The following is a 15,446-nucleotide window of genomic DNA, read 5'->3' as shown; positions in this document are numbered from 1 at the left end:
AAAGACTTTACGAGAGAGAGAGAGAGAGAGAGAGAGAGAGAGAGAGAGAGAGAGAGAGAGAGAGAGAGAGTTAAGAAGAGGATGATTCAGTGATAAGAGATAACAGTCAAATGTTAGTTTGACCTGAAGTTATCGGCAATATAGCTCATCTTACTTGTACATTGTGTCATGTTATTTTACCGTTGTTGTGCTTGTGTAGTTAAGATGGTGTTGCCATGTGGGAAGTTATGATAACAAGTTACTGTGTTGTGATGTTATGATGAGTTTTGTGGTTAATGTTTGTATTGATGTTGATCCATGGTCAGGTTAGGTCAACACAACATACAACACCAAGTGACGTATGATCACCAACTTATAAACTATAACTCTTGTTTATCTATGGTTGTGCAGATGATAGTTAAAAATCACAACATAAATAATGTAACTAAAATTGTTGAATATTAGTTATGAGACACGACCATGTTGACCCGCACCCACACTGGACACGACCATGTTGAGCCGCACCCACACTGGGCACGACCATGTTGACCCGCACCCACACTGGGCACGACCATGTTGACCCGCACCCACACTGGGCACGACCATGGTCTGCCGCACCCACACTGGGCACGACCATGTTGAGCCGCACCCACACTGGGCACGACCATGGTCTGCCGCACCCACACTGGGCACGACCATGGTGAGCCGCACCCACACTGGGCACGACCATGTTGAGCCGCACCCACACTGGGCACGACCATGTTGACCCGCACCCACACTGGGCACGACCATGTTGAGCCGCACCCACACTGGGCACGACCATGGTCTGCCGCACCCACACTGGGCACGACCATGGTGAGCCGCACCCACACTGGGCACGACCATGTTGACCCGCACCCACACTGGGCACGACCATGTTGACCCGCACCCACACTGGGCACGACCATGGTCTGCCGCACCCACACTGGGCACGACCATGTTGAGCCGCACCCACACTGGGCACGACCATGGACTGCCGCACCCACACTGGGCACGACCATGGTCTGCCGCACCCACACTGGGCACGACCATGGTCTGCCGCACCCACACTGGGCACGACCATGGACTGCCGCACCCACACTGGGCACGACCATGGTCTGCCGCACCCACACTGGGCACGACCATGGTCTGCCGCACCCACACTGGGCACGACCATGGTCTGCCGCACCCACACTGGGCACGACCATGGTCTGCCGCACCCACACTGGGCACGACCATGGTGAGCCGCACCCACACTGGGCACGACCATGGTCTGCCGCACCCACACTGGGCACGACCATGGTGAGCCGCACCCACACTGGGCACGACCATGTTGACCCGCACCCACACTGGGCACGACCATGGACTGCCGCACCCACACTGGGCACGACCATGGACTGCCGCACCCACACTGGGCACGACCATGGTCTGCCGCACCCACACTGGGCACGACCATGGTCTGCCGCACCCACACTGGGCACGACCATGGACTGCCGCACCCACACTGGGCACGACCATGGTCTGCCGCACCCACACTGGGCACGACCATGGTCTGCCGCACCCACACTGGGCACGACCATGGACTGCCGCACCCACACTGGGCACGACCATGGTCTGCCGCACCCACACTGGGCACGACCATGGTGAGCCGCAGCCCACAGTGGGAGGGAGGGAGGGAGGGAGAGGAAGGGTGGGAGGGAAGTGAGAAGTGAGATGAAAGGGAATCAGGAGGAAGCGACGAAGGAAGTGGGAGGGAGAATAGAAGGATGGGTGAAGGGAGGGAGTGATGGGGGGAAGGGCAGTGGGAAGGGAGGAGTGATGGGGGAGGGAAGATGGGATGGGGGAGACGGTGCTGGGGAACAGCAGACGACACATTACAATCATTTCTCCCCAGTCTGGTATGACTACACTTCTCTCTCCCCAGCGGCCCCTGCTGCAGGCTACACCCCACCATCACCAGGTGGCTGGGGAGTATGGCCTCCCCTCCCCGCTAACGACCAGTTATCTAGCCACTCGTTGACCCAGACTAATGGCTGCTCACCTCATGAAGCAGTCGGGTGTGTGTGTGTGAGTGAGGATGACCCACCTGGGCCACACTAGCACAGTGACCCCTCTACTCCGGGCCCGGGACACACCCACGTTTTCTCATCATTCATCAGAGAAAACGGATGGCGTCACCCTGGATATGTGGTTGAGTGCTGCTGGTGGTGGTCAGTATGTAGGTCAAGATAACGTCATTATTTCATATTAATTTATATTTATTGTGATAATAACTGAACTGTGTATGTGTGAGAAATGACCTTACATGTGTAGTGAACATGGAGGTAGGGAATAATAATTACCAGCAATGTTGACTGTGGGATGCCATCTTTCACAATGATTGCATTATGAAGCGAATCTTTATATCTTAATGCATCATATATATATATATATATATATATATATATATATATATATATATATATATATATATATATATATATATATATGATGTTGCTATAAGTGTGAGATTAAGAAATATTGGAGGCAAGTTTTTCGAGCAAGTTACATAGTACAGTAATAATATAATCTCACACTTGGTCAGAGTATGAACAGTATGATGACGTCATTACTTGTGTTATTGCTTCAAACCAAAAATTCTCAATATTCATATTCAGTTTGACGTCACGTTCACTAAATTTGAAGTTCCTTAGATTTTTTGTTTCTGTAAATTTATACATTTTGATTAATGATGATGATGATGATGATGATGTATAGTGGTTGGTCATGTTGTTATTGTGTTTATATAAGTGGATGAGCCATTCTTCGTCTGTTTCCCGGCGCTGCCTCGCTCACGCGGGAAACTGCGATCAAGTAAAAAAAAGAAATTAGGTAAATATCTTTCAATGTGTTAAAAGAATTATTGTAATATTTTTTGTTCATATTTATAAATGTTTTATAATGACCCTCGTGTGTGTGTGTGTGTGTGTGTGTGTGTGTGTGTGTGTGTGTGTGTGTGGTTATCACAACGTGGGCCACCATTACCAAACTTACTTTATATAAATAACAACAATTTATGAATACACAACCAACGAATGGGGGGGGGGGGAGGGGGAGGGGGGAGGGGGAGGGGTTAAGTATATAGATGAAGATGTTATGATGATGTGAGTGATGGAGAAGTGTTGACCACAACCACAAGGTGATCATTATCATCATCATCCACACTGGGTGTTGTACAAGGTGATCAATACAACGTTATGGTTATAGTTAGGATTAAAGAAACCACAGGTCAACAACCACAAGTGTGCATCAGTGGCTGGCTGGCTGGCTGGGTGGCTGGGTGGCTGGCTGGCTGGCTGGCTGGGTGGCTGGTTGGGTGGCTGGCTGGCTGGGTGGGTGGCTTGGGTGGCTGGCTGGGTGGCTGGTTGGGTGGCTGGCTGGCTGGCTGGGTGGGTGGGTGGCTTGGGTGGGTGGCTGGGTGGGTGGCTGGGTGGCTGGCTGGGTGGCTTGCTGGGTGGCTGGCTGGCTGGCTGGCTGGGTGGCTGGCTGGGTTGTGTGCAGTGATGGCTGTTGTGTCCGGGGTTCGAACACCCGCCCTGCCCTGACCCTCGGGGAGGTGTGTACAGACGAGGTATGGTGGGTCGTGTGCACTCATGCTCACCTGACCGTGACGCACCAACACAACTGTGACGCACGCGTCACACCAACATAACGGTGATAATGTGACACGCGTCACGTGACACCTGCAGACGTCACGTGATGGTGACACTGTTGGATGCTGCAGTGAAGCTGTGACGGTGACACCGTCACACGTTAGTACGAGGGGGGGGGGGACGGTAGGGGGTCCCCTCCTCCCCCCCTCAGTGTCCCAGGTGGGGGGGGAGGGGACGTGGGATAATATGTCCCTAACTGGTGTGTGTGTCCCGGGCGGGGGGGGGGGGGGGGACGTGGGTTAATATGTCCCTAACTGGGTGTGTGTGTCCCGGCCGGGGGGGGGGGAGGGGACGTGGGATAATATGTCCCTAACTGGTGTGTGTGTCCCGGGCGGGGGGGGGGGAGGGGACGTGGGATAATATGTCCCTAACTGGTGTGGTGTGTGTGTGTCCCGGGCGGGGGGGGGGGGAGGGGACGTGGGATAATATGTCCCTAACTGGTGTGGTGTGTGTGTGTCCCTGGCGGGGGGGGGAGGGGACGTGGGATAATATGTCCCTAACTGGTGTGGTGTGTGTGTGTCCCTGGCGGGGGGGGGGAGGGGACGTGGGATAATATGTCCCTAACTGGTGTGGTGTGTGTGTGTCCCTGGCGGGGGGGGGGGGGGGACGTGGGATGATATGTCCCTAACTGGTGTGGTGTGTGTGTGTCCCTGGCGGGGGGGGGGAGGGGACGTGGGATAATATGTCCCTAACTGGTGTGGTGTGTGTGTGTCCCTGGCGGGGGGGGGGGAGGGGGACGTGGGATAATATGTCCCTAACTGGTGTGGTGTGTGTGTGTCCCGGGCGGGGGGGGGGAGGGGACGTGGGATAATATGTCCCTAACTGGTGTGGTGTGTGTGTGTCCCTGGCGGGGGGGGGAGGGGACGTGGGATAATATGTCCCTAACTGGTGTGGTGTGTGTGTGTCCCTGGCGGGGGGGGGGAGGGGACGTGGGATAATATGTCCCTAACTGGTGTGGTGTGTGTGTGTCCCTGGCGGGGGGGGGGGGACGTGGGATAATATGTCCCTAACTGGTGTGGTGTGTGTGTGTCCCTGGCGGGGGGGGGGGGGACGTGGGATAATATGTCCCTAACTGGTGTGTGTGTCCCAGGCGGGGGGGGGGAGGGGACGTGGGATAATATGTCCCTAACTGGTGTGGTGTGTGTGTGTCCCTGGCGGGGGGGGGGGGGACGTGGGATAATATGTCCCTAACTGGTGTGTGTGTCCCGGGCGGGCGGGGGGAGGGGACGTGGGATAATATGTCCCTAACTGGTGTGGTGTGTGTGTGTCCCGGGCGGGGGGGGGGGAGGGGACGTGGGATAATATGTCCCTAACTGGTGTGGTGTGTGTGTGTCCCGGGCGGGGGGGGGGGGACGTGGGATAATATGTCCCTAACTGGTGTGTGTGTCCCGGGCGGGGGGGGGGGAGGGGACGTGGGATAATATGTCCCTAACTGGTGTGGTGTGTGTGTGTCCCGGGCGGGGGGGGGGGAGGGGACGTGGGATAATATGTCCCTAACTGGTGTGGTGTGTGTGTGTCCCGGGCGGGGGGGGGGGGACGTGGGATAATATGTCCCTAACTGGTGTGGTGTGTGTCCCGGGCGGGGGGGGGGGGAGGGGACGTGGGATAATATGTCCCTAACTGGTGTGTGTGTGTCCCGGGCGGGGGGGGGGGGAGGGGACGTGGGATAATATGTCCCTAACTGGTGTGGTGTGTGTGTGTGTCCCGGGCGGGGGGGGGGGGGAGGGGACGTGGGATAATATGTCCCTAACTGGTGTGTGTGTGTGTGTCCCGGGCGGGGGGGGGGGGAGACGTGGGATAATATGTCCCTAACTGGTGTGTGTGTGTGTGTCCCGGGCGGGGGGGGGGGGGGAGGGGACGTGGGATAATATGTCCCTAACTGGTGTGTGTGTGTGTGTCCCGGGCGAGGGGGGGGAGGGGACGTGGGATAATATGTCCCTAACTGGTGTGTGTGTGTGTGTCCCGGGCGGGGGGGGGGGACGTGGGATAATATGTCCCTAACTGGTGTGGTGTGTGTGTGTGTCCCGGGCGGGGGGGGGGAGGGGACGTGGGATAATATGTCCCTAACTGGTGTGGTGTGTGTGTGTCCCGGGCGGGGGGGGGGGACGTGGGATAATATGTCCCTAACTGGTGTGTGTGTGTGTGTCCCGGGCGGGGGGGGGGACGTGGGATAATATGTCCCTAACTGGTGTGGTGTGTGTGTGTGTCCCGGGCGGGGGGGGAGGGGGGGACCGGCAGGACTCACGGTTCCCGCCGCCGGCAGCGCCCTCTGCCGGAGTGGAGGTCATACTTGATGATGATGATGATGTGGTACGGCGCTGTGGTGTGGTACGGTGTGGTGCGGTGGTATATGGTATGGTGTGGTGGTGTGGTATGGTATGTAGTGGCGTGGTGTGGTGTGGGGTCATCTGGTATATGGTATGGTATGGTGTGGTATGGTGTTGTGGTATGCTGTGGTATGGTGTGGTATAGTGTGGTGTGGTGTGGTGTGGTGTGGTGGGTGATGTGGTAGTCAAGTGGGTGATGTGGTAGTCAAGTGTGAGGTGGTGATGTGGTAGTCAAGTGTGAGGTGGTGATCAATAATGAAGGCAGGGTTGGAGGGTTGGTTGCACACTTCTTATGCGCTGAGTGAGACGCTGGGATCAGTAGCTGGTCAATGTTACCATGGCGACCAGTGATCAATAGCCGCGCGTACACTGACACACACAACACACACAACCTCGACCTTGTGGTGCAGGAGCCGAGGGGCGAGATTGCCGTGCGGGGCGGCCGCTGGGCGGGCTCTCCTCCGCCTGGCAAAGTGGTGTTTGGCAGAGCGTGTGAGAGAGGCGTATCCCACACGGGCAGGCCGGGTGAGATAGAGCCATAATGACTCGTACGATAGAGGTGGTTATGATAGATGTTGGTGTGTGGGTTAAGGCAGTGATGGAGGAGGTGGGCCCGGGAGTGAGTGTAACTATTAGTAGTGTGGTTGTGGGCAGCGCCACACTCCCGTGCCCGCCACCACCGCGTCCGCTACTACATAGTCCGACCTCCTCATCACCACGCCCCACAACATCACTCACACACTTAATAAATATCCCTGAACACCGGGCACCCGCCATGCCCCGCACCCAGCAACACAACTCGTACATAAAGTCTTGAACGCAATCATTAATAACCAGAGCTTGGTGGAGGGTTGTAAGCCAGGTTGTGGCGCCACTGTGTTGTTGTACGTTGTGGTGGAGAGCAGGAGGAGGAGGGAGGGAGAGGGTGATCATCTCTGCCCACCACACACATGTAAACTGTGACATTCGCCACAGTGGATAAAACAGGTCGTACAGGGTCGTCCCAGCCAGCACCACCACCTGTGCCTGGCCAGCTGCACTACCACACCACCTGGCCAGGCCAACACACGTGCCTCTCCACCTGCCCTACCATCTCTCTCTCTCTCCCTCCCTCTCTCCTCTCACTCCGACCCTCGCTACGTAGTGTTGACGCCCTCAGCCACCCTGGCGGGTAGGTCACGCCCTTACAACGCTACCCAAGTGTTCGTCTCCCCTGAGGGGATCCAGGGTTCGGAACCCGCCTCTCCCTGGTGCAGCGCAGGGCGGGGAGCCCTTCCTAGCTGGTGACCCTGCAGCAGGAGGAGGTATAGCCCTTCGTCAGTAGTGACCCATGTGTGTGTGTAGGGCGGGATGGGGTTCATACACACCCTAGTGACGACGGCCTCGCTCACCAGCACAACACCGTCACAACGTCATCACAACATCACCACCTCCTAAACGTAAGTAACACCATGTTGTTGTGTTGTCACAAGTGTTGTTACTGTAGTCTTGTGTTCCCTCCTCCACCACTGGATGACCTCCTCTCTGACCTGACCTAACGCTCCAGCTCCACGAGGTCAGCTCATCGTACGCAAGGGTCGTACCGTCGTGCTCAGTGATTGTACCGTCGTGCTCCAGGGTCGTACCGTCGTGCTCAGTGATTGTACCGTCGTGCTCCAGGGTCGTACCGTCCTGCTCCAGGGTCGTACCGTCGTGCTTAAGGGTCGTACCGTCGTGCTCAAGGATCGTATCGTCGTGCTCAGTGATTGTAGCGTCGTGCTCCAGGGTCGTACCGTCGTGCTCCAGGGTCGTACCGTCGTGCTCAAGGGTCGTACCGTCGTGCTCAAGGGTCGTACCGTCGTGCTCAAGGATCGTACCGTCGTGCGCAAGGGTCGTACCGTCGTGCTCAAGGTTCGTACCGTCGTGATCAAGGGTCATACCGTCGTGCTCCAGGGTCGTAACGTCGTGCTTAAGGATCGTACCGTCGTGCTCAAGGATCGTACCGTCGTGCTCCAGGGTCGTACCGTCGTGCTCCAGGGTCGTACCGTCGTGCTCCAGGGTCGTACCGTCGTGCTCAAGGATCGTACCGTCGTGCTCCAGGGTCGTACCGTCGTGCTCCAGGGTCGTACCGTCGTGCTCTCAATATAAGGTACATACATGCAGCATGTAACACGTTTGATCGTGTCATACCCAGACACGGTGGCGTTACGCTGTGTTACATTAAGCGCTGGAGTTCGTTACAGATTATGTACGGTATTCTGTACATGTGTTACCGTAACGCGTTACCACAGTGTTAGCGAGGGCCGTCACACGTAACAGGACCTGTGTGTAGGGGAGTTGTGTGATGGTGTGACAGCTTATTAATGTGACATTAACATTTTAGATAATTTGCATTATTATTATTTGAAGTTAAGACTAGTTAGCAACACAGTGCGAGGGTGTTGTACTTACATGTAACACAAGTCATTCTGTAGGAAAACTATGAAGACATGACGTGGTAATGGTCGAAATCTATTTTGATCATTTGAGTCAAAACTTTATGATGCTTGTGAGGCACCGGCCCACCAAACTAGGTTGTTACCACCTAACCAGGTTGTTACCACCTAACCAGGTTGTTCCATCATGTTAGATATAAGTGGCCGTGTTGCACATAACTTCAGTGGTTAGGTGGTAACTAGGAATACCGCCATACAGATATTCTGCCGTCACTTAACATAGCAGGTAACATAGTCTTACCGAGCTAGCAGACCTTACCCGAACCTAACCTGACCGAACCTGACGTAGCCTAGCTAACTTAACCTAACCCACTGTAGCCCATCCTAGCTAGCTAACCTAACCCACTGTAGCCCAGCCTAGCTAGCTAACTTAACCTAACCCACTGTAGCCCAGCCTAGCTAGCTAACCTAACCTAACCTACTGTAGCCCAGCCTAGCCAGCTCAACCTAAGACAACCTAACCAAGCGTAGCTTAGCTAACCTCACACAACCCAACATAGTTGAGCTGGCGTAACCTAACCCAGCAGGGTCACAAGTTTAGCAACCTAGCCTAGTTGACCTAACCCAACCTAGTATGATAATAAGTCTAGCCAGACAAACCGACCCCAACCCTAGCCTAGCTGGCCAAACATATCACAACACATCCTAGCCTAGCTGGCCATCCTAATCCTAAACTCTCCCATCCAGCCTAGCATAACCAAGTCTGGCTCGCCCAACCTAATTCAACACACTATAAATAATCTAGTGAAAGTCTAACCTAACCTAACTTAGCCTAATGTAGTGAAAGTCTAGCCTAATCTAACCTAACCTAACCTTACCTAACCTAACCTAATGTAGTGAAAGTCTAACCTAAACTAACCTAACCTAACCTAGTGAAAGTCTAAACTAACCTAACCTAACCTAATCTAGTGAAAGTCAAGCCTAACCTAACTTAACCTAATGTAGTGACAGTCTAACCTAACCTAACCTAACCTAACTTAACCTAACCTAATGTAGTGAAAGTCTAGCCTAATCTAACCTAACCTAACCTAATGTAGTGAAAGTCTAACTTAATCTAACCTAACGTAACCTAGTGAAAGTCTAACCTAACTTAACCTAACCTAACTTATACAAAACGTTTATAGATGAAAAATCTGATTCCGTTATCGGTGACAATAACGTCTTTGTTTTGAGTTTGGTTGTGAGGTTTGGTTATGTATTCGTGACCCAGGACCATGGAGGGGGGGGGGATGGTTCGATAATTGCTATGTTCTGCTGGAAGGGTCGTTACCTGCCCTGGAATCTTGGTTGTTGTAGGTAATTGATAGTTAGGTCGCGTGTGGTCGTTCCAGCATGTATTTATATATGTATGTGTGTATGTATCTATGTATGTATATGTATGTGTGTATGTTCGTATGTATGTATGTATGTATGTATGTATGTATGTACCAGAGGTGTTACAAACACCAGCTTTCCAAGATGTAGATTTTGTCTTATCTTGACGGATGGACCAGGCTAGGGGTGCATGGCTAGGGGTAGGGATGCATGGCTAGGAGGGCCAGGCTAGGGGAGGGAGGCAGGCTAGGAGAAGGGACACAATTGGTTCATGTCATCTTCACACTCATTTATTCATGTATTTATTAACGACAATTATATGTTAAGTTTATCGTTCCACATATCAATATTATCTTCATTATTATCTTTATTCTTCTCATCCTTCATCATAATCTTAACATTCGTCTCCTCATTATACATTCATCAGTTTACTTGATATTTTTAGAAGAATCTTTATGTATTTACATGTAATAGATGTAATAACTAAATGTACTCTTCCTTCTGCTGTACAATACTGTCTCCATCTCTGTAGATTAGGAAGTGTACATGTACTGTCCTCCAGCAGATAACCTGGTCATAGACCATCAGGTCTTGTGTTATCTGACCTTCCCATGTACTGTCCTCCAGCAGATAACCTGGTCATAGACCATCAGGTCTTGTGTTATCTGTCCTTCCCATGTACTGTCCTCAAGCAGATAACCTGGTCACAGACCATCAGGTCTTGTTATCTGACCTTCCCATGTACTGTCCTCCAGCAAGATAACCTGGTCATAGACCATCAGGTCTTGTGTTATCTGACATTCCCATGTACTGTCCTCCAGCAGATAACCTGGTCATAGACCATCAGGTCTTGTATTATCTGACCTTCCCATGTACTGTCCTCCAGCAGATAACCTGGTCATAGACCATTAGGTCTTGTGTTATCTGATCTTCCCATGCACTGTCCTCCAGCAGATAACCTGGTCATAGACCATCAGGTCTTGTGTTATCTGTCCTTCCCATGTAGTGTCCTCCAGCAGATAACTTGATCATAGACCATCAGGTCTTGTGTTATCTGTCCTTCCCATGTACTGTCCTCCAGCAGATAACCTGGTCATAGACCATCAGGTCTTGTGCTATCTGACCTTCCCATGTACTGTCCTCCAGCAGATAACCTGGTCATAGACCATCAGGTCTTGTATTATCTGACCTTCCCATGTACTGTCCTCCAGCAGATAACCTGGTCATAGACCATCAGGTCTTGTGTTATCTGACCTTTCCATGTACTGTCCTCCAGCAGATAACCTGGTCATAGACCATCAGGTCTTGTGTTATATGACCTTCCTATGTACTGTCCTCCAGCAGATAACCTGGTCATAGACCATCAGGTCTTGTGTTATCTGACCTTCCCATGTACTGTCCTCCAGCAGATAACCTGGTCATAGACCATCAGGTCTTGTGTTATCTGTCCTTCCCATGTACTGTCCTCCAGCAGATAACCTGGTCATAGACCATCAGGTCTTGTGTTATCTGTCCTTCCCATGTACTGTCCTCCAGCAGATAACCTGGTCATAGACCATCAGGTCTTGTGTTATCTGTCCTTCCCATGTACTGTCCTCCAGCAGATAACCTGGTCATAGACCATCAGGTCTTGTGTTATCTGACCTTCCCACGTACTGTCCTCCAGCCCCCTTTCCTTGTCTGTTGCTCTCAACCTTAAGCATCCTTTCTGTTGTTTTCTCTGTCTCTCCTACCCCGTCTGTTGCCCTCCTGCCCCGTCTGTTGCCCTCCTGCCCCGTCTGTTGCCCTCCTGCTCCGTCTGTTGCCTTCCTGCCCCGTCTGTTGCCCTCCTGCTCCGTCTGTTGCCCTCCTGCCCCGTCTGTTGCCCTCCTGCCCCGTCTGTTGCCCTCCTGCCCCGTCTGTTGCCTTCCTGCCCCGTCTGTTGCCTTCCTGCCCCGTCTGTTGCCCTCCTGCTCCGTCTGTTGCCCTCCTGCCCCGTCTGTTGCCCTCCTGCCCCGTCTGTTGCCTTCCTGCCCCGTCTGTTGCCTTCCTGCCCCGTCTGTTGCCCTCCTGCTCCGTCTGTTGCCCTCCTGCTCCGTCTGTTGCCTTCCTGCTCCGTCTGTTGCCCTCCTGCTCCGTCTGTTGCCTTCCTGCCCCGTCTGTTGCCTTCCTGCTCCGTCTGTTGCCCTCCTGCCCCGTCTGTTGCCTTGCTGCCCCGTCTGTTGCCCTCCTGCTCCGTCTGTTGCCTTCCTGCCCCGTCTGTTGCCGTCTGATACATCTTACATTGTGTCTTGTGTTGACTAAACAATATATTTAGTCTATTTTTTGCCGTTTTTCTGTTGTTTTTCTCATTTTATTTCGTTTTATCTCGAGAATGTTTATTGTTTACATTAATTTTCCCCACAATGGTTTGTCTCCCTCCATACTGATAGATCCCCCCCCCCCCGGCTTGTGTTCTAATCCGTGAACATATTTTGTTCATCACAAATTGTTATGTTATTATAGAATTCTGGTCTGTTGTTTGCCGCTGTTATTTCTGGTTTCTGTTGCTGGCTCTCCTCATGGAAATTTTTTTTTAGTTTTTCACACATCACCCCCCACCCCCCACCCCCACCACGCCAGGATTTATAAATTGTTTTTGTGTTTCTTTACAATGTGTGTGTGTGTGTGTGTGTGTGTGTGTGTGTGTGTGTGTGTGTGTGTGTGTGTGTGTGTGTGTGTGTGTTTTACTGCTTTTGTTTTGTCTTTGCTTTTAAACATAGTAAGTTTCACTGTGCGTTACGTTACATTACGGTAGGCAAGGCTAGGTAAAGTTAGGTTAGGTGAAGTTGGGTTAGGCTAGGTAAAGTTGGGTTGGTTAGGTTAGGTTAGGTTAGGTTAGGTTAGGATTGTTTGGATAGTCCAGGTTTGATTGGCATGACCTAGCTAGATTAGTTAGGTTAGATTAGGATTGTAAAATTAGGTTAGTTTTCGATTGCCTGAAGTTAGGTTAGTTAGGTTAGATTGGTTAATCAGATTAGCTCACGCACAGCTTGGCTAGGTTGCGGTAGGGTAGGCTAGGTTAAGTTAGGGTATGGTAAGCTAGGCTAGTCTGAGTTAGGCTAGGCTAGGTTAAGATAGGGTATGGTAAGCTAGGCTAGTCTGAGTTAGGCTAGGTTAGGTTAAGTTAGTGTATGGTAAGCTAGGCTAGTCTGAGTTAGGCTAGGTTAGGTTAAGTTAGTGTATGGTAAGCTAGGCTAGTCTGAGTTAGGCTAGGTTAGGTTAAGTTAGTGTATGGTAAGTTAGGCTAGTCTGAGTTAGGCTAGGCTAGGTTAAGTTAGTGTATGGTAAGCTAGGCTAGTCTGAGTTAGGCTAGGTTAGGTTAAGTTAGTGTATGGTAAGCTAGGCTAGTCTGAGTTAGGCTAGGTTAGGTTAAGTTAGTGTATGGTAAGCTAGGCTAGTCTGAGTTAGGCTAGGTTAGGTTAAGTTAGTGTATGGTAAGTTAGGCTAGTCTGAGTTAGGCTAGGCTAGGTTAAGTTAGTGTATGGTAAGCTAGGCTAGTCTGAGTTAGGCTAGGTTAGGTTAAGTTAGTGTATGGTAAGCTAGGCTAATCTGAGTTAGGCTAGGTTAGGTTAAGTTAGTGTATGGTAAGCTAGGCTAGTCTGAGTTAGGCTAGGTTAGGTTAAGTTAGTGTATGGTAAGTTAGGCTAGTCTGAGTTAGGCTAGGCTAGGTTAAGTTAGTGTATGGTAAGCTAGGCTAGTCTGAGTTAGGCTAGGCTAGGTTAAGTTAGTGTATGGTAAGCTAGGCTAGTCTGAGTTAGGCTAGGTTAGGTTAAGTTAGTGTATGGTAAGCTAGGCTAGTCTGAGTTAGGCTAGGCTAGGTTAAGTTAGTGTATGGTAAGCTAGGCTAGTCTGAGTTAGGCTAGGTTAGGTAGCAATATGTAGGTCGTGCAGTTCGCCCTGTATATATAAACACACAACAACAAGAACAACAACAACAACATTAACTTCATTTTTTCACACGACACGGAAGTTAGGAAGTCATTCAACGACTCGGTTAACGAGCGACGGACACATGTCGTCCCTCCTCCGTCGTGTACGACTGTTGTTCTTTGCCACGACGCGTCGTGTCTCACTGGACGACGTACAGTGTTGCACAACCTGGGGGAAAGGCGGGACGGGCGGGGGGGGGGGGGGTGACACCATTAAACCATTAAACCCTGAGGTTCAGTATAGCAAGGTTGTGTGTGTTGTGTTGTCATGTAACAGTTTGTATGGTTGTAAGTATCGTAATATCGACACAATATTGAAATATTCCACTTTCTTGATGATGGTCGTCTGCTGATGATGATATTACGAGAAGATCATGCCTGACCACAGGCCGGCCCAGGCGCTCATCATTCACGGTTCACAACGTTTACCAACGGCTAATTCTGACGTTGAGCACATCAGCCTAGTGTTCCCCCAGCCTAGTGTTCCCCCAGCCTAGTGTTCCGCCAGCCTAGTGTTCCGCCAGCCTAGTGTTCCGCCAGCCTAGTGTTCCCCCATCCTAGTGTTCCGCCAGCCTAGTGTTCCGCCAGCCTAGTGTTCCCCCAGCCTAGTGTTCCGCCAGCCTAGTGTTCCCCCAGCCTAGTGTTCCGCCAGCCTAGTGTTCCGCCAGCCTAGTGTTCCCCCATCCTAGTGTTCCGCCAGCCTAGTGTTCCCCCAGCCTAGTGTTCCGCCAGCCTAGTGTTCCCCCAGCCTAGTGTTCCGCCAGCCTAGTGTTCCCCCAGCCTAGTGTTCCGCCAGCCTAGTGTTCCCCCATCCTAGTGTTCCCCCAGCCTAGTGTTCCGCCAGCCTAGTGTTCCCCCAGCCTAGTGTTCCGCCAGCCTAGTGTTCCCCCATCCTAGTGTTCCCCCAGCCTAGTGTTCCGCCAGCCTAGTGTTCCCCCAGCCTAGTGTTCCCCCAGTCTAGTGTTCCGCCAGCCTAGTGTTCCCCCATCCTAGTGTTCTCTCATCCTAGTGTTCCCCCAGCCTAGTGTTCGCCCATCCTAGTGTTCCGCCAGCCTAGTGTTCCCCCATCCTAGTGTTCCCCCAGCCTAGTGTTCCGCCAGCCTAGTGTTCCCCCAGCCTAGTGTTCCCCCAGTCTAGTGTTCCGCCAGCCTAGTGTTCCGAAAGCCTAGTGTTCCGCCAGCCTAGTGTTCCGCCAGCCTAGTGTTCCGCCAGCCTAGTGTTCCCCCATCCTAGTGTTCCCCCATCCTAGTGTTCCCCCAGCCTAGTGTTCCCCCAGCCTAGTGTTCCCCCAGCCTAGTGTTCCGCCAGCCTAGTGTTCCGCCAGCCTAGTGTTCCGCCAGCCTAGTGTTCCGCCAGCCTAGTGTTCCCCCAGCCTAGTGTTCCCCCAGCCTAGTGTTCCCCCAGCCTAGTGTTCCGCCAGCCTAGTGTTCCCCCATCCTAGTGTTCCCCCAGCCTAGTGTTCCCCAGCCTAGTGTTCCCCCAGCCTAGTGTTCCGCCAGCCTAGTGTTCCGCCAGCCTAGTGTTCCCCCATCCTAGTGTTCCCCCATCCTAGTGTTCCGCCAGCCTAGTGTTCCGCCAGCCTAGTGTTCCGCCAGCCTAGTGTTCCCCCAGCCTAGTGTTCCCCCAGCCTAGTGTTCCGCCAGCCTAGTGTTCCGCCAGCCTAGTGTTCCCCCAGCCTAGTGTTCCGCCAGC

At 52.5% G+C, this 15,446-nt stretch overlaps 1 protein-coding gene across 4 annotated transcripts in view; it reads left to right on the top strand.

The window, feature by feature from the left end:
* Nucleotides 1-15,446, top strand: part of Axud1 (AXIN1 up-regulated 1) — a 164,943-nt gene that overhangs the window by 53,129 nt on the left and 96,368 nt on the right. Inside the window, exon 1 of one of the 4 annotated variants that reach the window (XM_071696574.1) lies at nucleotides 6,671-7,455. The exons of the other annotated variants lie outside the window; for them this stretch is intronic. The gene's annotated coding sequence lies outside the window, so the exon portion shown is untranslated. Of the gene's footprint in view, nucleotides 1-6,670; nucleotides 7,456-15,446 lie in introns of those variants that run through there. 4 annotated transcript variants of the gene reach the window in all.

The sequence above is a fragment of the Panulirus ornatus genome, chromosome 59 (genome assembly GCF_036320965.1).
Source record: "Panulirus ornatus isolate Po-2019 chromosome 59, ASM3632096v1, whole genome shotgun sequence".
Lineage (NCBI taxonomy): Eukaryota > Metazoa > Arthropoda > Malacostraca > Decapoda > Palinuridae > Panulirus > Panulirus ornatus.
Note: the sequence above shows the minus strand (reverse complement) of the source record. Positions and strands in the feature narration are given on the sequence as shown.